The following is a 25,985-nucleotide window of genomic DNA, read 5'->3' on the forward strand; positions in this document are numbered from 1 at the left end:
AATCACAACATACATACTATAAAACTATCGAACACATATCAAGTTCACATGATTACTTGCTACAAGATTTCTACCGTGACCTCAAGAACAAAAGTAATTACTTGTGACGCCCCCGATTCAATTGTACACTAATCATACACGCAAATGTGTACGATCAAGATCAGGGACTCACGGGAAGATATCACAACACAACTCTAAAATAAAATAAGTCATACAAGCATCATAATACAAGCCAGGGGCCTTAAGAAGGCTAGCACAAACTGGGATACATATCGAAAGAGGCGCAGGCCTCCTGCGTGGCATCCTCAAACTACTCCTGGTCGTCGGCGGCGGCCTGCACGTAGTAGTAGACACCTCTGATGTAGTAGGAGTCATCGTCGACGGTGGCGTCTGGCTTCTGGGCTCCAGCATCTGGTTGCGACAACCAGGTATAGAAAGGGGAAAAAGGGGGAGCAAAGCAACCTGAGTACTCATCCAAAGTACTCGCAAGCAAGGATCTAAACTACATATGCATTGGTATCAATGAAAAGGGGTAGTATCTATGGACTGAACTGCAGAATGCCAGAATAAGAGGGGGATAGCTAGTCCTATTAAAGACTATACTTCTGGCAGCCTCCATCTTGCAGCATGTAGGAGAGAGTAGATGGTAAGTTCACCAAGTATCATCGCATAGCATAATCCTACCCGGCGATCCTCCCCTCGTCGCCCTGTGTGAGAGCGATCACCGGGTTATATCTGGCACTTGGAAGGGTGTGTTTTATTAAATATCTGGTTCTAGTTGTCATAAGGTCAAGGTACAACTCCGGGTCGTCCTGTTACCGAGGATCATGGCTATTCAAATAGATAAACTTCCCTGCAGGGGTGCACCACATTACCCAACACGCTCGATCCCCTTTGGACGGACACACTTTCCTGGGTCATGCCCGGCCTCGGAAGATCAACACGTCGTAGCCCCACCTAGGCATAACAGAGAGGGCAGCACACCAATCTAAATCCTATGCGCAGGGGTCTGGGCCCATCGCCCATTGCACACCTGCATGTTGCGAGGGCGGCCGGTGAGCAGACCTAGCAACCTCCATTTCAAAGGAAGTTGCATTACACGGTCCAACCCGGCGCGCGCCGCTCAGTCGCTAACATCAAGAAGGCTTCGGTTGATACCTCGATGCCGAGTGCCCAAAACTGTTCCCGCGTAGTTGGTTAGTGCGTATAGGCCAGTGGCCAGACTCAGATCAAATACCAAGATCTCGTTAAGCGTGTTATTTTGAAGTAACCGCGGACGCCGACCAGGGCTAGGCCCACCTCTCACCTAGGTATTCTCAACCTGCCCTGTCGCTCCGCCACAGAGATCCACCCAGAGGGCCATCGGGAAAAAGGTCCTTTTAGCCCCCAATCCGTGAATCACTCGCGGGTACTCTACGAGCCGACCCAACTTTAGTCACCATAAGTATCATATATTATGTATATAAGTATATACCCGTGAGCACCTCCCAAGTGATCACGACCCGATAGTATAGCAGGGCAGACGGACAAGAATGTAGGGCCACTGATGGAATACTAGCATCCTATACTAAGCATTTAGGATTGCAGGTAAAAGTAACAATAGTAGCAGCAAAGATAGGCTATGCAGCAGAAAAGGATTAACCGAAAGAATAACAAGCTACACTACTCTAATGCAAGTAGTAGAGAGAAAGAATAGGCGATATCTAGTGATCAAGGGGTGGGGGCTTGCCTGGTTGCTCTGGCAAGAAGGAGGGGTCGTCAACACCGTAGTCGTACTGGGTAGCAGCGGCGTCGGTCTCGGTGTCTAACGAGAGAAGAGGGGGAGGAAACCATAAATATAATGCAAATAGATGCATATCGATGCATGCCATGATAAGTAACGGTGCCAGGTGTGCCCTAACGCAGTAGGAGGTGATACCGGCGAAGGAGGGAAACATCCGGGAAAGTATCCCTAATATTTCGCGTTTTCGGACAGATGAACTGGAGGGGGAAAGTTGCGTGTTTGCTATGCTAGGGATCTGTGGTGGATGAACAGGCTACGTATCCGGATTCGTCTCGTCGTTCTGAGCAACTTTCATGTACAAAGTATTTCCATCCGAGCTACGGATTATTTCATCTTAATTTTTAAAGTTTTAATCATTTCTGAAATTATTTTAATAATTAAATTCGAATTAAGCAAACAGGCTGAATAGGCTGGGTGCACCCAGTGTAGTGCACCCAGAGTTGCACTAGTGGCTGACTGCGGGGCCAGTCAACTGTTGTCAGTTTGACTAGTCAAAGGGGGTCTAGTGGGACCCGCATGTCATTGTTTTTGACTCTAGTGGGGGTTATGCTAATGGGTAGTTAGCACCACAATTAAGCAGGCCGGCCCATGTAGGCAGTGGCCAGACGGCCACAGGGGAACCTAGCACGCACGCGCGTACAGAGGAACCTAGCACGACCGGCGGGCACGGCCGGTGGCGAGCAACGGCGGGGCATGGTCGGGCGGAGGTGGCGTGGGCGTGGCTAGGGGTGGCGGTGCGCGGGGCAGCGAGCAGCGATGCAGAGGCAGCGGGGGTAGCAGTCTATAGTAGCAGCGCTTAGCCAGCAGGGGGAGGAGGGGGAAAAGGCTATGGAGGGCTGGAGGCTCAGACTGAAGCCAACAGGGAGCTCAGGGGAGCCGAAGAGGATCTCAGGGGAGTGGCTCGAGCAGTGGAGCGCCGGCGACTGAGGTTGAAGAAGAGGATTGTGGTGTCGATGAAGTGGCGATCCTGGTAGATTCGTTGGCGTAGTCGATGCAGATGGAGGAGGCACGACTCCTGGAGTGGACGGCAAGCTCGGGGATGTCTTGGTTGCGGTGAATCGAAGGCGGCGGCGGTCGACTCCGAAGGTTGAAGAGGATGACGCTGACGACGAACCAGCGCTTCCCGGCTAGCGTTCTTCCGCAGAGAGATGAACTGGAGCACGGCGGACCTTCTCGACTTGATAGCGCCGCGAGAGGAGCTCGGTGGCCACGGTGAACGGTGTCAGCGCGACGACGCTGAGCTCGGGAGAGAGAGATTGTCGGTGTACAAAAGAAGGGGCGCACCTTTGTACCTCTTTACCTGTGCATGGGCAGTCGGAGCCAGGCCCACGGTCGCACCAAGCAGAACAGGGGAGGTAAACCAAGGCGAAACCGAAGCCCAAGACAGCCAGGGCAACGCTAAGACCAAGAACGCAAAGAAGTAGAGGGGCGGAGCAGTTTCCCCCGGCAAGACCCTTGCCGGGGACTGCCTCAGCAGCCCCGGCAACACTCTTGCCGGGGCAGCGCGCCCAAACACCAACAGGGCGAGCCACCCTTGAGCCCACGTCCCCAACACCATCAGTCACGTGGGGCCAGGGCTCAGGAGGCACCTCCGTGGTGGCATGCAGATCTTTGTCAAGACATATTCAAGATCAGATGAGGATTAGAAGACAACGATCCTCGACAAGATCCTTGCCGAGGAGAGCCACGAGACCCCCGGCACGATTCTTGCCAGGGACGACAGCACGCCACGGCAAGACCGTTGCCGGCCCCCCCGGCAAGGCTCTCGCCAAAGACGCCAGCGGGACCACTGCCAGGCCCCCATCAGCCAAGTCCCCACCGCCGTTCGCATGCATCTGCCAGCCAAAACTAGCTGGGCAAGCACCTGCGTGGCAACATGCAGCTTCCAGGCCAACCCAGCAGGCGCCTGTGTGGCGGCATGCAGACCCTACCACCACACCACCTCAGCTGCCTGCCTGCCCACATGGAGCCGCACGCATCGCTGGCCAGGGCGCGTGTCGAAGCGAGGAGGAGCAGCGACGGACAGGACGGGCCTCGCCCCCGTCCCCGCTAAAGCTAGGGGACACCTCAGCGGCGCATTAAATGCAACTTGTCCGGTAATACGAGCGATAAGCTCGCAATACTGTACGCCTTTCAACCTCCTGTATGCCACTGTGGCAGCCCCTTTCGCCTATAAAAGGAGGCCCATGGCATAGTGGAGAAGGATTCGGCTCTTTCGAACCACACACTCACCATAGCTAGTTCGAGGGCTCAAGAACTCTCTGAAATACACCCACCAAAGTAGGACTAGGGTTTTACGCGTCCTCGCGGCCCGAACCTGGGTAAACTATCCTTGTGTTGACTACTGATCCTGCTCTTCTTGCAACCCTGCGCCCCGGCAACCGTAGTAGGTATTCTTGTGATCCCATAGGTCTCGTTCCACACCGACATCTTTGGCGCGCCAGGTAGGGGCAGCAATTGTGAGAAGCTAGTCTAGTAGCTAGCCTAGTGTTTCTTCATCGCCATGGCTCCCAAGAAGAAGACGGCCACGGCAATCGGCTCGTCGGGGGCCGAACGGCCCGTACCGCTATGAGCGAGCAGCGCCCCGGTCGCGGACAGGACCCGTGCCGTGGTCCGCGAGCACCAGCATCACCCTGGCAGTCAGAGCCTGCTGAGCGGCGGCGTTCGCACGCCCGACGACCGGCCGCACGTCGCCAGATCCAGAGACGGAGTTGGCCCCCCCGCAAGCGGCGCGGGCCCCTCCAGGGGTGTCGTTGTGGCACCTCCGGGCGGCGCAGCGACCTCCAAGACACCCATGCCGGCGACCACTACGCGCTCTTCCCATGGTGTGCATGACGAATAGGGTCACCACGCCGGCGACCCTGGGCACCACCGTGGGAAGAGCCCTGTGCGTCATCCGCGGGATGAAGGAGTTCAGCATGCCCGCCGAAGTGCTGGCGAAAATGGGGCGCAGCCGCTAGGCCGTGGTGGAGTTCCTTCTAACATGGTGAGAAGTCGAAGCACGCCACGGTCCATGCAGCTATCGCCGCCACCCACGCCAGTGGAAGCTTTGGCACGCGCGTAGCTGCTCCTCGACTTCCCTCCTGGTGCAGAGAAGCTCGACGAATGGAGGGCCACCATCCGGAGCCTCGTCGCCATCGCCAACAAAGATGATCCGCGACCGGCGGGGCCCTTAGGGCGGCGCTCCACCGAGCCACCACATGCTGGCGCTGGGAGGACCAGGGGAGCTGCGGCCACGGTGCACTCTCCTCATCCTCGCCAGCCGCCGCGGGCGTCTGCCCGTCGTGACGACGCTTGTGATAACATCTCTATAGCGTCGTCCGACCAACGGACCCACCGCGACCAGCGCGAAGTTCTTTGAGAACGAGCTCACGAAGATGCATGGACCACTATTGAGAGCCGGCGTGATACACGCCACCAGTCGGACAAGCGGGCGGGACCCGCTATGGACCACCCAACACCGGGGGGCTCCGGCGGCCTACCTTAGGAGGTGGGCTGCCCGGCCTTTACCCGTGAGTTGCGGCAATTCCAGTGGCCGTCCCACCGCACGTTCAAGCCCGACGTTGGCGAGAAGTACACTGGCAAGACCAATCCGTCCGAGTTCCTCAGCATCTACACCATCGCGATGCAGGAGGCCGGAGCTCGCGACGACAAGGTGCTTGCCAATTATTTCCCGCTGGCGCTGAAGCCCAATGTTATGTCTTGGTTGATGCACTTGCCAGCGGATTTCATTTCTTCTTGGTCGGATCTATGCCATGAGTTCCTTGGCGCCTTCACAGGAGGCCACCAAGCTCATGGCTAGGCCAGTGATCTGCATATCATTCCCCAGAAGGAAGGGGAAACCCTGCACATGTACATGCAGAGGTTCAGCCGGGTGCGGTACATCATCCCCGACGTTCATCCCGCCACTATGATCAGCGCGTTCCACCAGAACGTGCGCAATCGCAAGATGCGCGAAGAGCTGGCGATGACCAAGGTTAAGGATGTGGACGAGCTCTACGTTCTGACCGATAAATGCGACCGGGCCGAAGAGGGAAGGAAGTACCCGGCGAAGACGCTGGTGCGGAAACCAACTCTACCGACGAAAACGCCGCCACCCCGACGAAGAAGGGCCGGCGTCGCAACAGGAAACGCAAGGGCAAGGACTTACTTGCCATCGAGGGGTCTGACGACACCAGCGTTGGCAAGAAGGTCAAGGCAGACGGCCCCGGCAATGAGATTGCCGGGTGCGCCGCCTGCCGGGCCTTAGCAGCTGCCGACAAGCCAGGGGGCTCAGGAAAGCAGTACTGCAAGATCCACCGCACCAAGGGCCACGACCTCCAGAACTGCCGACAAGTTGGGCTGCTTGCTAAAAAGCAAAAGGCCGAGTATGAAAGGTGAGACAAAGAGAAAGGTCAGGATGGTGCTGAGGGATCCGGCAAGAAGCGTGGCGGCCAAGGAGCCGCCCCAGCAAGGACAACCAGCAAGAGATGCCTGCCCGGGGCCGTGACAAGAATCAAGAAGACGATGATCACGACGAGGACGACGAGTCCGGTGAGCAGGAGTTCCAGAAGGCTACGGAGGCCATGTGTGTCGATGGCGGCGCCTCGCTGCATACTTCTCACCTCCAGCTCAAGGAGTGGGCGCGTGAGATTATAGTGGCGGAGCCGTCGTTCGACGCTCAGAAGCCGCTGAAGTGGTCCAGCACGCCCCTCGTCTTTGACGCCGAGGACCACCCTGACCGCACGACCGCGGTCGGGTGTTTGCCATTGTTGGTCACACCAACGATACGCAACCTCAAGGTGAACAAGATGTTGGTTGACGGCGGGGCGGCCTGAACCTGATCTCGGCCGTCGTGATCAAAAGGCTGCGAATTCCTGATGAAGACCTCGAGGAAACGGGCACGTTTCAAGGGGTCAATCCGGGGAGGAGCCAGCCGAAGGGAAAGGTCACACTGCCCGTGACGTTTGGAGGAGAGTTGAACTATAGGACAGAGAGGATCAACTTTGACGTGGCCGAGACCCCCTTGCCCTACAACGATGATCCTCGGCCGCCCGGCACTATCCAAGTTCATGGTGGCATCACACTATGCCTACAACATGCTAAAGATGCCCGGGCCGTTGACCATCATCTCCGCCCCTCCGACAAGAATGATGCGCTGATTTGCGCCGACCAACTCTATCGGGAAGCTATTGCAGCAGCTGCCGTCAAGGCACCTGCTCCTGCCGCTGAATGCCCGGGAGGGAAGAAGAAGCCCGGCAAGACCTCTCGCACCCACTCCGGCAAGCGCACCTCCTCGGAGTGTTGCGCTACTGTCGAGGACGTGCTAGAGAGCTCTACCGGCAAGAGCAAGAAATCCAGAGCTGAGCCGCCGCAGACGAAGAAGGTGTCCGTCAGGGAGGATGGCACGGGAGGGGCCTTCACCATAGGCTCCACCCTCGACAGCAAATAGGAAGGCACACTTGTCACCTTCCTGCGGGCGAATGTCGACGTGTTTGCATGGCAAGCATCTGACATCCCCAGTGTTCCCAGGGAGGTGATTGAGCACCACCTAGCTGTCTGCCCTCATGCGCGGCTCGTCAAGCAGAAGGTCAAAAAGCAGGCTCTGGAGAGGCAGGAGTTCATCACAGAGGAGATCTTGAAGTTGGAAGCGGCAGGTTTGGTGAGAGGAGTGCTCCACCCGACGTGGTTGGCCAATCCGGTAGTGGTGCGCATGGCAAATGGGAAGTGGAGGCTGTGTATTGACTACACAGATATCAATAAGGCTTGTCCTAAGGACCCCTTCCCGTTGCCGTGCATCAACCAGATTGTCAACTCCACGGCCGGGTGTGATCTGTTGTCATTCCTCGTCGCCTACTCGGGCCACCACCAGATCTTCATGACAAGAGAAGATAAAGAGAAGACAACATTCATCACCCCATGTGGTACGTATTGCTTTTTACGGATGCCTTTCGGGTTGAAGAGTGCTGGCTCGACATTCGCAAGAGCAGTCCAAATTGGTTTTGAACCCCAGCTCCATAGAAATATGGAAGCATACATGGATGACATAGTGGTCAAAACCAAAGACGGGGCAACTCTTGTGCCAGATCTGGAAGAGACATTTGCCAACCTGCGCAAGATCAACCTGAAGCTGAACCCTGAGAGTGTGTCTTTGGTGTTCCATCCAGGCAAGCTTCTCGGGTTCTTTGTGTCGCAGCGTGCGATCGAGGCAAACCTAGACAAAATCAAGGCTATTGAGCAGATTGAGGCGCCCAAGCGGATCAAGGATGTGCGTCGGCTTACCGGCTGCGTCGCCGCCATGAGCCGATTCATCTCCAAGTCCGCCGAGCGCGCCCTTCCTTTCTTCAAAATCTTGAAGAAAGCAGGCCCAATGGAGTGGACCCCAGAAGCCGAGGCAACATTGCAGGATCTGAAAAAATACCTTTCGTCCACGCCAATACTGGTTGCACCTAAACCACAAGAGTCGTTGCTGCTGTATCTGGCGGCGACGAATCAAGTGGTCAGTGCCGCACTGGTGGCACAGAGGGAGGTCGACGAGGAGGCAATGACGACGGCAGAACCAGCGGATGGCAAGCCAAAGATTCCCCCGGCAGGGCCTGGAGCCGGCAAGGCGAGGCCCCCGGCAGAGTCTGATGCCACCAAGGCAGTGCCCGCGCAGTCGAGTGAGGTGGTGCAGAAGAGGAAGATGATGCAGCACTCGGTTTACTTTGTCAGCTCCCTCTTGCACGGAGCTAGGTCGAGGTACTCCGGTGTGCAGAAATTGCTCTTCGGCCTCCTTATGGCCTCGAGGAAGCTGCGTCATTACTTCCAAGCCGACGAGATCACTGTCATCACCCACCTCCTGTTGCAACGGATACTGCATAACCCAGATGCAACCGGAAGGATTATCGAATGGGCCTTGGAGTTATCAACTTTCGGTTCGAAGTTTGAAAGTACCTCGACAATCCAGAGTAGAGTCTTGGCAGAGTTCATTGCAGAATGGACCTCAACGCCTGACGAAGAAATCCAGGAGACCACTCTCCCCGACAATTAAGCAGACAGCGACGGGATCATGTACTTTGATGGGGCTTTCTCGCTGCAAGGCGCCGGTGCCGGCGTGCTACTCATCGCGCCCACCGGAGAGCACCTCAAGTACGTGGTCCAGATGCACTTTCCCAGGGAGATGTCCACCAACAACACTTTGGAGTACGAAGGGATGCTTGCCGCTCTCAGGATCGCAGCAGACCTCGGGGTTAAGAAGCTCATTGTCAGGGGTGACTCGCAGCTCGTTGTCAGACAGGTCAACAAGGATTATCAGAGCCCATTGATGGAGGCTTACATAGATGAGCTGAGGTAGCTGGAGGAACACTTTGACGGTATCCAAGCGGAGCAGGTCCCCCGAATGGAGAACGACATTGCTGATTACCTATCAAAGCGTGCTGCATTCTAGCTACCTGTGGAACCAGGTACATTTTTGCTCCGGTTAACTCAACCATCCGTCGAACCATCAACGGGGCAGAACAAGCGAAGGAAGTCAGGTCCCGGCAAGTATTTTCCTACCGAGCTCCCTGGGGCTGCCGGTAAGGGTGCTGCCGCGGACGCTGAGCCTGCTAAAGGGCAACTGGCTTCGGCAGGGCGTCAAACCCTGCCATGGAGACAGTCATGCCCATGGCTGAGGAAATGCCTTTGGTCCTTGCGGTCGAGCCCCAGGCTCCGGCATGGGCCCAACATACTGTCCGAATCCTCCAAACAGGGGAACTTCCTGAGGAGTAGGAGGAAGCGGAAAAAGTAGCCCGCCGGTCCGCCCTGTACCAATTCGTCGACGATGTCCTGTACAGGAGAAGGCCGAACGGTGTGAAATTGAAATGCATCCCCCGGGAGGAAGGAATGGAGCTGTTGGCAGAGATACATGGAGGCATATGTGGTTCCCACATAGGGTCGAGGGCCCTTGTCGAAAAGGCAATCGGGCAAGGTTTCTTCTGGCACACCGCCCTCCAGGATGCGACGGCACTAGTAACCAAGTGTGAAATGTGTCAGTTCCATTCAAAGAAGCTTCGTCAACCAGCTCAAGCCCTTCAAACAATCCCTCTCTCCTGGCCATTCTCGGTCTGGGGGCTCGATATACTGGGCCCTTTCCCCCGCGCTGTCGGGGGCTTTGAGTACTTGTACGTTGCAATCGACAAGTTCACAAAGTGGCGGGAGGTGGAAGCAGTGAGAAAGGTGACTGCTCAGTCAGCTGTCAAGTTCTTCACGGGACTGGTCTGCCGTTTTGGTGTGCCAAATAGAGTCATCACCGACAACGGCACGCAGTTCACAAGCCACACCTTCATGCAATACATTCAAGACCTCGGCAGCAAGGTCTGTTTTGCTTCCGTGGCACACCCACGGAGCAACAGCCAAGCGGACAGGGCAAATGCTGAAGTGTTGCGAGGCCTAAGGACGAAGACCTTTGACAAGCTGCACAAGAGTGGAAGGCGCTAGATTGATGAGTTGCCGGCGGTTCTTTGGTTGGTCAGGCCGACGCCAAATCGAGCCACCGATCAGACACCCTTTGCCCTAGTATATGGGCGGAGGCAGTTCTCCCCACGGAACTCATATACGGGCCACCTCGATTGCTCGCTTATGATGAGCTTGAGCAAGAGCAGTTGCGGCAAGATGATGCAATGCTCCTAGAGGAAGATCGTCTTCGGGTGGCTGTGAGAGCAGCACGCTACCAGCAAGCCTTGCGCCGCTACCATAGCCGCAAGGTTCAGGCCCGAAGCTTTTAGGAAGGCGACCTTGTTCTTCGGCGCATTCAGTCGGCCACGAATTCCAACAAGTTGACGCCAAAGTGGGAAGGCCCTTATCGGGTAATGCGAGTCACCAAGCTCGGCGCAGTCCGCCTGGAGACCGAAGATGTTGTCCTAGTGAGCAACTCTTGGAACATCGAGCATCTTCGCAGGTTTTACTCGTAAGGCACGACTTGCCGGGCCTCCCGGCTAGCCACCTTTTGTACAAGCTTTGCCGGCAAGGCATGTAACCCTTCGTACAAAGCCAGGCGCAGACCCTGAGCATAAATAAATGAAGCACCGGCGCCCTAAGCTATAGCATGCATGCTAGGTCGAGTATCTTCCTTGGTTAGGGTTGATAGTGCTTAGCGGCGACTAACCCCTAGCCTATAGGTCGAGTGCGCGTCTATCTATTTCTTTTCTGTCCTCCTTTGGTTCGGAGGGCACATGAGCACTTCTGCTGACCTACTCGAAAGAAAGGAAACGGACCGGCGTCCCGACCCCGGCAAACCAGAGTTGCCGGGGGCTGCAAGCACAAGGATCCAACCGCGGCAAGACAAGGTTGCCGGGAGTTGCAGATCAAGATAAGTCTTTCATCCTCTATCATGGATTTCGCAATGGAACTGGGATATGTGAAACCTCGTTTATTTCTAGGCCACTGTGCTCCCCTTTTCTATACCCAAGGATTATCTCCTGGGCCTAGATTTGGTTGTAGTCGCGGTGGCAAGGAAATAGAATGAGGAGCCTAAGCCCGCTTCATCCCTGCCTCCACCAAGGGCGCGAGAATGGTCGAGCGAAGTGGGGGGACGGCAAAGCCTATAGCCGGGCGAAAAACGTTTATCTTAAATTGTAACAAGGATTCGCTCCTTGTCGCGGGGTCTACCCATGAACGAAAAACCCGGCAAACATCCCTTTTTCATTAAAAACATCCCACACAGGCATAGGCGTACGGATGAAAAACATGAACAAGGGGGATTACAAGCTTTAAATTTAACAAGGCCCGAAGGCTTACAGGTTAAAAAGAGATGAGATGCCCGTAATCCCATTATTGTCCCTCTCCTCAGGAGGCAGGTCAAGTAGGCGAAAGGGCAAAAGGGGCGCCTAGGCGAGCTACGAGCAGCAAAAAGCACCAGGAGAACACCTCGTTGGCCACCCACGGGTGGGCCGGTGATGACGGTGCCGGGAAAGGAGCTGGAAGACGAGGCGGCAGGACCGGCAATACGCGATGAAGGCGTCGGTGCCCGCGTACTCCGAGTTGACGGCATTGCCGCCCGCCCTCTACCTCTTCCGCAGCCTCCCGACGACAGCCGCCCAAGGATACGGCCCCGAGAAATTCAAGGAGCTGGCCCCACCCCCGGGAAAACTCTGCCGGAGGAGCGGCCAGGTGCAGATGCTGCTCTTGCCGCACCCGCCTAGGCGCGGGGCGTCCGACGCCTAGTCCGACTCGTCCCCGTCATCTGCCCCGCTGTCCTCCTCATCGCTTTTGCTCGAGGAAGAGCTTCCATCATCGGAATCTCCGTCGGAGGAGCTCTCCCCGCAGCACTTCAGGCGAGTCCCGAAGTCTCTGAAGACCTTGACGGAGAGCAGGCCGTACTCCATTAATTTGAAGTAGAGGACAAGCCCCGCCGTCAGGCTGTGGATGCGAGCGAACGTCTTCCACCCACGACGGAGGTACATGACCCAAGGAGCCGGGAAGTCGACGTCGACCCACGTGCCCACGTTCCCACAGCCCCTCATGTGCAATCTGAGGGATTGGGGCGGGTTACGCTCCATCTTCCAAGCAAACGGGGCGGGAAGACAAAGACGGCGACGCGAAGGCCGACGCAGCCTGATGAAGAATTCGCGGGGCTGGTCTCCGACAAGGATTTCCATCAGAAAAGGCATCATTGGCGGGGGCGAAGCTGGCGTGCCGCCCCGTCCTCCTCTTCCTCGAGCACTACGACCTTTGCCCCGGCCTCGCCCACGGCCTAGCCCCCTCCCCCTTCCCCTCGCGGACGACACTCGCCGCCACCGTCGAGGGACCAGGATTCCCTTTCTCCATGGCGAGGGAAAGGAGGAAGCAGAAGCGAGAGGAGATAGATGACCTAAGAGTGCGGGACGCCATCCCCCCTTCCCCCTCCTTATAAAGGGGCGTGGTCGGGGCTCGGCCGCCCCGCTCGGCCAATCCGGCCTCCAGAGGCGCAGGGAATCGGGACCGACCTGCTGCCCCAACCAGCGACGGCCCGGTTTCCCGTCTCCACCGTTTGCCACCCCAAGCGCATGGAGGATGTGTGGCGAATGTGCAGAATCGAGGGGACGGGTGAGGCGATCTCTCCCCACCCCGTGATCATGGGGTGTGGACGCCTTGAAGACCGCAACCCGGCCCCGCGCGGTAAATGAGCCGCGCCTCCACGCCTCCCTCTTTTTATGGGGAAGGCGCGAGCCGCCTCTTTACCACGATGTGACGCATGCCGCCCACGTCACGCACACCCCTCCACGCCGCACCACGCCGCGCGCGGGTCGTGGGAAGCGAAGCGCGTGAAAAGTTTTACCACGGTAAAAACTGCCCCGCCTACGCGCGCACCGTTTTCGGACTGGCCCAACAACGTGTCGCGCTTATGTGTGGCCCAGGCCCGGGGGCTCCTGTCGGTGTACAAAAGAAGGGGCGCACCTTTGTACCACTTTACCTGTGCACGGGCAGTCGGAATCGCGCCCACGGTTGCACCAAGCAGAACAGGGGAGGTAAACCAAGGCAAAACCGAAGCCCAAGACAGCCAGGGCAACGCCAAGACCAAGAACGCAAAGAAGCAGAGGGGCGGAGCAGTTTCCCCCGGCAAGACCCTTGCCGGGGACTGCCTCAGCAGCCCCGACAAGACTCTTGCCGGGGCAGCGCGCCCAAACACCTACAGGGCGAGCCACCCTTGAGCCCACGTCCCCAACACCATCAGCCACGTGGGCCAGGGCTTGGGAGGCACCTCCGTGGTGGCATGCAGATCTTTGTGAAGACATATTCAAGATCAGATGAGGATTAGAAGACAATGATCCTCGACAAGATCCTTGCTGAGGAGAGCCACGAGACCCCCGGCAAGATTCTTGCCGGGGACGACAGCGCGCCATGGCAAGACCCTTGCCGGGCCCCCAGGCAAGTCTCTCGCCAAAGACGCCAGCAGGACCACTGCCAGGCCCGCATCAGCCAAGTCTCCACCGCCGTTCGCATGCAGCTGCCAGCCCAAACAAGCTGGGCAGGCACCTACGTGGCAACATGCAGCATCCAGGCGCCTGCATGGTGGCATGCAGACCCTACCACCGCACCACCTCAGCTGCCTGCCTGCCCACATGGCGCCGCATGCATCGCTGGCCAGGGCGCATGTCGAAGCAAGGTGGAGCGGCGACGGACAGGACGGGCCTCGCCCCCGTCCCTGATAAAGCTAGGGGACACCTCAGCGGCGCATTAAATGCAACTTGTCCTGTAATACGAGCGATAAGCTCGCAATACTGTACGCCTTTCCACCTCCTGTATGCCACTATGGCAGCCCCTTTCGCCTATAAGAGGAGGCCCATGGCATACTGGAGAAGGATTCGGCCCTTTCGAACCACGCACTCACCATAGCTAGTTCGAGGGCTCAAGGACTCGCTGAAATACACCCACCAAAGCAGGACTAGGGTTTTACGCATCCTCATGGCCCGAACCTGGGTAAACGATGCTTCTGTTGACTACTGATCCTGCGCTTCTTGTAACCCTGCGCCCCGGCAACCGTAGTAGGGATTCTTGTGAACCCATAGGTCTCGTTCCACACCGACATCTTTGGCGCGCCAGGTAGGGGCCGCAATTGTGAGAATCTGGTCTAGTAGCTATCCTAGCGTTTCTTCATCGCCATGGCTCCCAAGAAGAAGACGGCCACGGCGATCGGCTCGTCGGGGGCCGAACGACCCATACCGCTACGGGCGAGCAGCTGCCCGGTCGCGGACAGGACCCGGGCCGCGGTCCGCGAGCACCAGCATCACCCTGGCAGTCAGAGCCTGGTGAGCGGCGTCGTTCGCATGCCCGACGACTGGCCGCACGTCGCCAGATCCAGAGACGGGGCTGGGCCCCCCGCAGGCGGCGCGAGGCCCTCCAGGGGTGTCGTTGTGCCACCTCCGGGCGGTGCAGCAACCTCCTAGACACCCACTCTGGCGACCACTGCGCGCTCTTCCCATGGTGTCCACGACGAATAGCGTCACCACGCTGGTGACCCTGGGCACCGCCGTGGGAAGAGCCCTGTGCGTCATCCGCGGGATGAAGGAGTTCAGCATGCCCGCCGAAGTGCTGGCGAAAATGGGGCGCAGCCGCTGGGCCGTGGTGGAGTTCCTTCTAACATGGTTAGAAGTAGAAGCACGCCACAGTCCACGTAGCTATCGCCGCCACCCACGCCAGCGGAAGCTTTGGCGCGCGCGCGTAGCTGCTCCTCGACTTCCCTCCTGGTGTAGAGAAGCTCGACGAACGGAGGGCCACCATCCGGAGCCTCGTCGCCGTCGCCAACAAAGATGATCCGCGACCGGCGGGGCCCTCGGGTCGGCGCTCCACCGAGCCACCACATGCTGGCGTTGGGAGGACCGGGGGAGCTGTGGCCACGGTGCACTCTTCTCCTCCTCGCCAGCCGTCGCGGGCGTCTACCCATCGTGACAACGCTTGTGATAACATCTCTATAGCGTCGTCCGACCTGCGGACCCACCGCGACCAGTGCCAAGTTCTTCGAGAACGAGCTCACGAAGATGCTCGGACCACTATTGAGCGCCAGCGTGATACACGCCACCAGTCAGACAAGCGGGCGGGACCCGCTATGGACCACCCAACACCGGGGGGCTCCGGCGGCCTACCTTACGAGGTGGCTTGCCCGACCTTTACCCGTGAGCTGCGGCAGTTCTAGTGGCTGTCCCACCGCACGTTCAAGCCCGACGTCGGTGAGAAGTACACTGGCAAGACCCATCCATCCGAGTTCCTCAGCATCTACACCATCGCGATGCAGGAGGCTGGAGCTCGCGAAAACAAGGTGCTTGCCAATTATTTCCCGCTGGCGCTGAAGCCCAATGTTATGTCTTGGTTGATGCACTTGCCAGCGGATTCCATTTCTTCTTGGTCGGATCTCTGCCATGAGTTCGTTGGCGCCTTCACAGGAGGCCACCAAGCTCATGGCCAGGCCAGTGATCTGCATATCATTTCCCAGAAGGAAGGGGAAACCCTGCGCAAGTTCATCCAGAGGTTCAGCCGGGTGCAGTACAACATCCCTGACGGTCATCCCGCCACTGTGATCAGCGCGTTCCACTAGAACGTGCGCAATCGCAAGATGCGCGAAGAGCTGGCGATGACCAAGGTTAAGTATGTGGCCGAGCTCTACGTTCTGGCCGATAAATGCGCCCGGGCCGAAGACGGAAGGAAGTACAGCGACGAAGATGCCGGTGCAGAAACCGACTCTACCGACGAAGACGCCACCACCCCGACGAAGAAGGGCCGGCGTCGCAACAGGAAACGCAAGGGCAAGGCCGTAATTGCCGTCGAGGGGTCTGACGACACCGGCGTTGGCAAGAAGGTCAAGGCAAACGGCCCCGGCAAGGAGATTGCCGGGTGCGCCGCCTGCCGGGCCTTAGCAGCCACCGACAAGCCAGGGGGCTCTGGCAAGCAGTACTGCAAGATCCACCGCACCAAGGGCCACGACCTCCAGAACTGCCGACAAGTCGAGCTGCTTGCTGAAAAGCAAAAGGCCGAGTATGAAAGGCGAGACAGGGAGAAAGGTCAGGACAGTGCCGAGGGATCCGGCAAGAAGCGTGGCGGCCAAGGAAGCCGCCCCGGCAAGGACAACAAGTAAGAGAGGCCCGCCCGGGCCATGACAAGAAACAAGAAGACGATGATCACGACGAGGACGACGAGTCCGGTGAGCAGGAGTTACAGAAGGCTACGGAGGCCATGTGCGTCGATGGCGGCGCCTCGCTGCATACTTCTCACCGCAAGCTCAAGTAGTGGGCGCGTGAGATTAGAGCGGCGGAGCCGTAGTTCGACGCTCAGAAGCCGCTGAAGTGGTCCAGCACGCCCCTCGTCTTTGACGCCAAGGACCACCCTGACCGCACGACCGCGGTCGGGTGTTTGCCATTGTTGGTCTCACCAACGATACGTAACCTCAAGGTGAACAAGATGTTGGTTGACAGCGGGGCCGGCGTGAACTTGATCTCGCCCGTCGTGATCAAAAGGGTGCAAATTCCTGATGAAGACCTCGAGGAAATGGGCACGTTTCAAGGGGTCAATCCGGGGAGGAGCCAGTCGAAGGGAAAGGTCACACTGCCCGTGACGTTTGGAGGAGAGTTGAACTATAGGACAGAGAGGATCATCTTCGACGTGGCCGAGACCCCCTTGCCCTCCAACGGGATCTTCGGCCGCCCAGCACTAGCCAAGTTCATGGCGGCATCACACTATGCCTACAACATGCTAAAGATGTCCGGGCCGTTGACCATCATCTCCGCCCCCTCCGACAAGAACGATGCGCTAATTTGCGCCGACCAACTCTACCGGGAAGCTATTGCAGCAGCTGCTGTCAAGGCACCTGCTCCTGCCGCTGAAGGCCCGGGAGGGAAGAAGAAGCCCGGCAAGGTCTCTCGCACACACTCCGGCAAGCGCACCTCCTCGGAGTGTTGCGCTACTGTCGAGGACGTGCCAGAGAGCTCTACCGGCAAGAGCAATAAATCCAGAGCTGAGCCGCCGCAGACCAAGAAGGTGTTCGTCAGGGAGGATGGCACGGGAGGGGCCTTCACCATAGGCTCCACCCTCGACAGCAAATAGGAAGGCGCGCTTGTCACCTTCCTGCGGGCGAATGTCGACGTGTTTGCGTGGCAAGCATCTGACATCCCCGGTGTTCCCAGGGAGGTGATTGAGAACCACCTAGCTGTCTGCCCTCATGCGCGGCTCGTCAAGCAGAAGGTCAGAAAGCAGGCTCTGGAGAGGCAGGAGTTCATCACAGAGGAGATCAGGAAGTTGGAAGCGGCAGGTTTGGTGAGAGGAGTGCTCCACCCGACGTGGTTGGCCAATCCGGTAGTGGTGCGCATGGCAAATGGGAAGTGGAGGCTGTGTGTTGACTACACAGATATCAATAAGGCTTGTCCTAAGGACCCCTTCCCGTTGCCGCGCATCAACCAGATTGCCGACTCCACGGCCGGGTGTGATCTGTTGTCATTCCTCGATGCCTACTCGGGCTACCACCAGATCTTCATGACAAGATAAGATGAAGAGAAGACAACATTCATCACCCCATGTGGTACGTATTGCTTTTTACGGATGCCTTTCGGGTTGAAGGGTGCTGGCTCAACGTTTGCAAGAGCAGTGCAAATTGGTTTTGAACCCCAGCTCCATAGAAATATGGAAGCATACATGGATGACATAGTGGTCAAAACCAAAGACGGGGCAACTCTTGTGCCGGATCTGGAACAGACATTTGCCAACCTCCGCAAGATCAACCTCAAGCTGAACCCTGAGAAGTGTATCTTCGGTGTTCCGTCCGGATAGCTTCTCGGGTTCTTTGTGTTGCAGCGCGGGATTGAGGCAAACCCAGACAAAATCAAGGCTATTGAGCAGATTGAGGCGCCCAAGCGGATCAAGGATGTGCGTCGGCTCACCGGCTGCGTCGCCGCCATGAGCCGATACATCTCCAAGTCCGCCGAGCGCGCCCTTCCTTTCTTCAAATTCTTGAAGAAAGCAGGCCCAATAGAGTGGACCCCAGAAGCCGAGGCAACATTGCAGGATCTGATGAAATACCTTTCCGTCACGCCAATACCGGTTGCACCTAAACCACAAGCGCCGTTGCTGCTGTATCTGGCGGCGACGCATCAATTGGTCAGCGCCGCACTAGTGGCACAGAGGGAGGTCGACGAGGTGGCAATGACGGTGGCAGAACCAGTGGATGGCAAGCCAAAGATTCCCCCGGCAGGGCCTGGTGCCGGCAAGGCCAGGCCCCCGGCAGAGTCTGATGCCACCAAGGCAGTGCCCGCGCAGTCGAGTGAGGTGGTGCAGAAGAGGAAGATGATGCAGCACTCGGTTTACTTTGTCAGCTCCCTCTTGTGCGGAGCTAGGTCGAGGTACTCCAGTGTGCAGAAATTGCTCTTCGGCCTCCTTATGGCCTCGAGGAAGCTGCGTCATCACTTCCAAACCACGAGATCACTGTCATCACCCACCTCCCGTTGCAACAGATACTGCATAACCCAGATGCAACCGGAAGGATTGTGGAATGGGCCTTGGAGTTATGAAGTTTCGGTTTGATGTTTGAAAGTACCTCGACAATCCAGAGCAGAGTCTTGGCGGAGTTCATTGCAGAATGGACGTCAACGCCTGACGAAGAAATCCAGGAGACCACTCTCCCCGACGAGGAAGCAGACCGCGACTGGATCATGTACTTTGATGGGGATTTCTCGCTGCAAGGCGCCGGTGCCGGCGTGCTACTCATCGCGCTCACCGGAGAGCACCTCAAGTACGTGGTCCAGATGCACTTTCCCAGGGAGATGTCCTCCAACAACACTGCGGAGTAAGAAGGGATGCTTGCCGGTCTCAGGATCGCAGCAGACCTCGGGGTTAAGAAGCTCATTGTCAGGGGTGACTCGGAGCTCGTTGTCAGACAGGTCAACAAGGATTATCAGAGCCCATTGCTGGAGGCTTACGTAGATGAGGTGAGGAAGCTGTAGGAACGCTTTGACGGTATCCAAGCGGTGCACGTCCCCCGAATGGAGAACGACATTGCCGATTACCTGTCGAAGCGTGCTGCATTCTAGCTACCTGTGGAACCAGGTACCTTTTTGCTCCGATTAACTCAACCATCCGTCAAACCATCAACGGGGCAGAACAAGCGAAGGAAGTCAGGTCCCGGCAAGTACTTTCCTACCGAGCCCCCTGGGGCTGCCGGCAAGGGTGCTGCCGGGGACACTGAGCCTGCCAAAGGGCAAGTGGCTCCGGCAGGGCGTCAAGCCCTGGTCATGGAGACAGTCACGCCCATGGCTGAGGAAATGCCTTTGGTCCTTGCCGTCGAGCCCCAGGCTCCGACATGGGCACAACATACTGTCCGAATCCTCCAAACAGGGGAACTTCCTGAGGAGTAGGAGGATGCGGAAAAGGTAGCCCGCCGGTCCGCCCTGTACCAGTTCATCGACGACGTCCTGTACTGGAGCTGTTGGCAGAGATACATGGAGGCATATGTGGCTCCCACATAGGGTCGAGGGCCCTTGCCGGAAAGGCGCTCCGGCAAGGTTTCTTCTGGCCCACCACCCTCCAGGATGCGACGGCACTAGTAACCAAGTGTGAAGCGTGTCAACTCCATTGAAAGAAGCTTCATCAACCAGCTCAAGCCCTTGAAACAATCCCTCTCTCCTAGCCATTCTCGGTCTGGGGTCTCGATATACTGGGCCCTTTCCCCCGCACTGTCGGGGGCTTTGAGTACTTGTACGTTGCAATTGACAAGTTCACAAAGTGGCGGGAGGTGGAAGCAGGAGAAAGGTGACTGCTCAGTCAGATGTCAAGTGCTTCAAGGGACTGGTCTACCGTTTTGGTGTGCCAAACAGAGTCATCACCGACAACCGCACGCAGTTCACAAGCCACACCTTCATGCAATACATTCAAGACCTCGGCAGCAATGTCTGTTTTGCTTCCGTGGCACACCCACGGAGCAACAGCCAAGCGGAGAGGGCAAATGCTGAAGTGTTGCGAGGCCTAAGGACGAAGACCTTTGACAAGCTGCACAAGAGTGGAAGGCGCTGGATTGATGAGTTGCTGGCGGTTCTTTGGTCGATCAGGACGACGCCAAATCGAGCCACCAGTCAGACACCCTTTGCCCTAGTATATGGGGCGGAGGCAGTTCTCACCACGGAACTCATATACGGGTCACCTCGAGTGTTCGCTTATGATGAGCTTGAGCAAGAGCAGTTGCGGCAAGATGACGCAATGCTCCTAGAGGAAGATCGTCTTCGGGTGGCTGTGAGAGCAGCACGCTACCAGCAAGCCTTGCGCCGCTACCATAGCCGCAAGGTTCATGCTCGAAGCTTTGAGGAAGGCGACCTTGTTCTTCGGCGCATTCAGTAGGACAAGAATTCCAACAAGTTGACGCCAAAGTGGGAAGGCCCTTATCGGGTAATGCGAGTCACCAGGCCCAGCGCAGTCCGCCTGGAGACCGAAGATGCTGTCCCAGTGAGCAACTCCTGGAACATCGAGCATCTTCGCAGGTTTTACCTGTAAGGCGCGGCTTGTCGGGCCTCCCGGCAAGCCACCTTTTGTACAAGCTTTGCCGGCAAGGCATGTAACCCTTCGTACAAAGCCAGTCGCAGACCCTGAGCATAAATAAATGAAGTGCTGGCGCCCTAAGTTATAGCATGCATGCTAGGTCGAGTCTCTTCCTTGGTTAGGGTTGATAGTGCTTAGCAGCGACTAACCCCTAGCCTAGAGGTCGAGTGCGCGTCTATCTGTTTCTTTTCTGTCCTCCTTTGGTTCGCAGGGCACATGAGCACTTCTGTTGACCTACTCGGAAGAAAGGAAACGGACCGGCATCCCGACCCCAGCAAACCAAAGTTGCCGGGGGCTGCAAGCACAAGGATCCAACCGCGGCAAGACAAGGTTGCCGGGGGTTGCAGATCCAGATAAGTCTTTCATCCTCTATCATGCATTTCAGAACGGAACTGGGATATGTGAAACCTCGTTTTATTTCTAGGCCACCGTGCTCCCTTTTTCTATACACAAGGATTATCTCCTGGGCCCAGATTTGGTTGTAGTTGCGGTGGCAAGGAAGTAGAACGAGGAGCCTAAGCCCGCTTCATCCCTGCCTCCGCCAAGGGCGCGAGAATGGTCGAGCGAAGTGGGGGACGGCAAGGCCTGTTGCCGGGCGAAAAATGTTTATCTTAAATTGTAACAAGGATTCGCTCCTTGTCGCGGGGTCTACCCATGATCGAAAAACCCGGCAAACATCCCTTTTTATTCAAAACATCCCACACAGGCACAGTCCGTACGGAATGAAAAACATGAACAAGGGGGATTACAAGCTTTAAATTTAATAAGGCCCCAAGGCTTACAGGTTAAAAAAGAGATGAGATACCCGTAATCCCTTTCTTGTCCCTCTCCTCAGGACGCAGGTCAAGGAGGCGAAAGGGCAAAAGGGGCGCCTAGGTGAGCTACGAGCAGCAGAAAGCACCAAGAGAACACCTCGGTGGCCGCCCACGGGTGGGTCGGTGATGACGGTGCCAGGAAAGGAGCTGGAAGACGAGGCGGCAGGACCGGCAATACGTGATGAAGGCGTCGGTGCCCGCGTACTCCGAGTTGACGGCCTTGCCCCGACGCCAGCTGCCCAAGGATACGACCCCGAGAAGTTCAAGGAGCTGGCCCCACCCCTGGCAAAACTCTGCCGGAGGAGCGGCCAGGTGCAGATGTGTTGATGCCGTACACCCCCAGGCACGGGGCGTCCGACGCCTAGTCCGACTCGTCCCCATCATCTGCCCCGCTGTCCTCATCACTTTCGCTCGAGGAAGAGCTTCCATCGTCGGAATCTCCGTCGGAGGAGCTCTCCACGCAGCACTTCATGCGAGTCCCGAAGTCTCCGAAGACCTTGACGGAGAGCAGGCCGTCCTCCATTAATTTGAAGTAGAGGACGAGCCCCGCCGTCAGGCTGTGGATCCGAGCGAACGTCTTCCACCCACGACGGATGTACATGACCCAAGGAGCCGGGAAGTCGACGTCGCCCCACGTGCCCCCATTCCCACAGCCCCTCATGTGCAATCTGAGGGATTGGGGCGGGTCACGCTGCATCTTCCGAGCAAACGGGGCGGGAAGAGGAAGACGGCAACGCGGAGGCCGGAGCAGCCTGATGAAAAATTCACGGGGCTGGTCTCCGACATGGCCTTCCATCAGAAAAGGCATGATTAGCGGGGCTGGTCTCCTCTTCCCCGAGCACTACGACCTCTGCCCCGGCCTCGCCCACGGCCTCGCCCCCTCCCCTTCCCCTCGCGGCCGGCTCCACCACCGCGGGCTCAGGAGGAGGAGGGACGCACTGTCGAGTTGCGACACTCACCGCCACCGTCGAGGGACCATGATTCCCTTTCTCCATGGCGAGGGAAAGGAAGAAGCAGAAGCGAGAGGAGATAGATGACATAAGAGTGCGGGATGCCATCCCCCCTTCCCCCTCCTTATAAAGGGGCGGGGTCGGGGCTCGGCCGCCCCTCTCGGCCAATCCGGCCACCAGAGGTGCAGGGAATCAGGACCGACCCGCTGCCCAACCAGCGACGGCCCGGTTTCCCGCCTCCACCGCTTGCCACCCCAAGCGCATGGAGGACGCGTGGCGAACGTGCAAAATCGAGGGGACAGGTGAGGCGACCTCTCCCCACCCCGTGATAATGGGGTGTGGACGCCTTGAAGACCGCAACCCGGCCTCGCGCGGTAAATGAGCCGCGCCTCTACGCCTCCCTCTTTTTATGGGGAAGGCGCGAGCCGCCTCTTTACCACGATGTGACGCATGCATGCGGGAACCACCCCACGCATGCCGCCCACGTCACGCGCACCGCTCCATGCCGCGCCACGCCGCGCGCGGGTCGTGGGAAGCGAAGCGCGCGAAAAGTTCTACCACGGTGAAAACCGCCCCGCCTGCACGCGCACCGTTTTGGGACTGGGCCAACAACGTGTCGCGCTTATGTGTGGCCCAGGCCCGGGGGCTCCTGTCGGTGTACAAAAGAAGGGGAACACCTTTGTACCCCTTTACCTGTGCACGGGTAGTCGGAGCCGCGCCCACAATCGCACCAAGCAGAACAGGGGAGGTAAACCAAGGCAAAATCGAAGCCCAAGACAGCCAGGGAAACGCCAAGACCAAGAATGCAAAGAAGCAGAGGGGCGGAGCAGTTTCCCCCGGCAAGACCCTTGTCGGGGACTGCCTCTTGCCGCGGCAGCCCGCCCAAACACCAACAGGGCGAGCCACCCTTGAGCCCACGTCCCCATCACCATCAGCCACGTGGGGGCAGGGCTCGGGAGGCACCTCCGTGGTGGCATGCAGATCTTTGTGAAGACATATTCAAGATCAGATGAGGATTAGAAGACAACGATCCTCGACAAGATCCTTGCCGAGGAGAGCCACGAGACCCCCGGCAAGATTCTTGCCGGGGACGACAGCGCGCCATGGCAAGACCCTTGCCGGGCCCCTCGGCAAGGCTCTCGCCAAAGACGCCAGCAGGACCACTGCTAGGCCCGCATCAGTCAAGTCTCCACCGCCGTTCGCATGCAGCTGCCAGCCCAAACCAGCTGGGAAGGCACCTGTGTGGCAACATGCAGCTTCCAGGCCAACTCAGCAGGCGCCTGCGTGGCCGCATGCAGATCGTGATGAAGACCCTACCACCGCACCACCTCAGCTGCATGCCTGCCTACATGGCGCCGCACGCATCGCTGGCTAGGGCGCGTGTCGAAGCGAGGAGGAGCGGCGACGGACAGGACGGGCCTCGCCCCCGTCCCCGATAAAGCTAGGGGACACCTCGGCGGTGCATTAAATGCAACTTGTCCTGTAATACAAGCGATAAGCTCACAATACTATATGCCCTTCCACCTCCTGTATGCCACTGTGGCAGCCCCTTTCGCCTATAAAAGGAGGCCCATGGCATACTGGAGAAGGATCCGGCTCTTTCGAACCACGCACTCACCATAGCTAGTTCGAGGGCTCAAGAACTCTCTGAAATACACCCACCAAAGCAGGACTAGGGTTTTACGCATCCTCGCGGCCCGAACCTGGGTAAATGATCCTTGTGCTGACTACTGATCATGCTCTTCTTGCAACCCTGCACCCCGGCAACCGTAGTAGGGATTCTTGTGATCCCATAGGTGTCGTTCCACACCGACAGAGAGCATGGTGGTGCGAGGGGAACGAGCGAGGGAGAGAGGGGAAAAGGGGCACTAGGGTTAGCAGGGGTTGGGGATGCTCTTATCCGTCTCGGGGCACCGACGGATGGTCGACATGAGCGAGATCCGTGCATGGACGGTCGCGCGTGGCCGGACAGCACCATGTCCTCTGCCTCTGTCGAGAGGTGAGGGACAGGCCGGGCGGTGGGTCAGGCCTGGTACAGTGCAAGCTGGTCCAGGTGCAAAAAGTAGGGGGTCGTTCTATTTTTCTTTTTCTTTTATCTTTTATTTATTTTCCTTTTCTAATTTATTTTAGTTTCCATTTATTTTAGTTTTAATCAAATACAAAAGTGGCACCTAATTTAGTGTTACAAATTGTGCCTTTGCCACTATTAATTTAGCTCTTCAAAATAAAATGGTTTGTAATAGTTTATTCTTTTTAAAAGCATTTAAGTAATTGTTTAGCCCCTGTTTTAATTAATTTATTGCATCTAAACATTTTAGCAAAATGTGGTTTCTCCACCAGAATCATCCATGATTTATTTGGTACATCTGAACATTTTAGTTTTTGTTCTATTTTCTTTGAAAACTTTTATTGTTTCCCTCATTTTGAATTTGGATTTGAATCGGTTTCGAACAAACGCGAGATTAGCAATAGTAATCGAGGTGACGTGACATCATTTACAGGGTTATTGTAGCTCAATTATCCGGGCATCACAATTCTCCTACACTACAAGAAATCTCGTCCCGAGATTTAAGAGGTGTAAGGTTGGGAGGTTTTGGTTACAAAATTCTAACGATTCTTCTCAGTCTTGGTTGCTTTTCTCGAAGAGGTCGATCCATTACGTTGATGTCTTTATTTCTCTGCTTCTGTTCATCATGATGAAGTAGGCATCCTTTCTTTGGGATCTCCGTCGTACTTATGAAAGAATAAGCGGGTATACCGGAAGAATGGAACTCTGCACGGTTGCTTATCTGATATATAATCATTAGGGAAGATGGCAAAAAGTAACTCTCCAATTGAAACTTAAGAAATTATCGAGAGCAAAGTAAGAAGATGCAAAGTAGAAGTTTTAAGCGCATAGGCAGTCGTACATTGCCTGATACGAAATGTGAAAGGGGTTCAGAGCAATGGGAATAAGTATTGCATCTGATACCAGAATAGATCACTAGGCAGGTGGCCCGTGAACTACATACGAAGTAAAGCTCTAGGAATAACTTTGGCAACAGGGTGTACAAGAGAGTCAGGTTTTGATCCTGTGGAACTGTGGGTTATGGGCCCACAATGTGCTTTAAAGTAGAAAGGGGGCTGACATCTTGCACGGTCATGATAGCAAGGCATGTCAGAGGGTAGCCTGTCAGTTATGTCGGCAACAACATCGATACCAAGGGCGGGGGACAATGAGAACCATTTTCCTGCTCGTTGAACGAGGCGGACAAATAGGCAATGTTCTCGTCCATCGGTGGTTACCGGTATGCTATCGACAAATGCAATAGGGTCTTACTGACACGATTGTACACCAAGGTGTTTGTATCAGCAGAAGAATATTACTGCTTAGATCATATGGATCACAAGGAAGGTTAAACAAATAAATGGAATGGAAAATGTGATCATCAGATCAAAGCGAACAATGGA

Source organism: Aegilops tauschii, chromosome 4, assembly GCF_002575655.3.
Source record: "Aegilops tauschii subsp. strangulata cultivar AL8/78 chromosome 4, Aet v6.0, whole genome shotgun sequence".
Lineage (NCBI taxonomy): Eukaryota > Viridiplantae > Streptophyta > Magnoliopsida > Poales > Poaceae > Aegilops > Aegilops tauschii.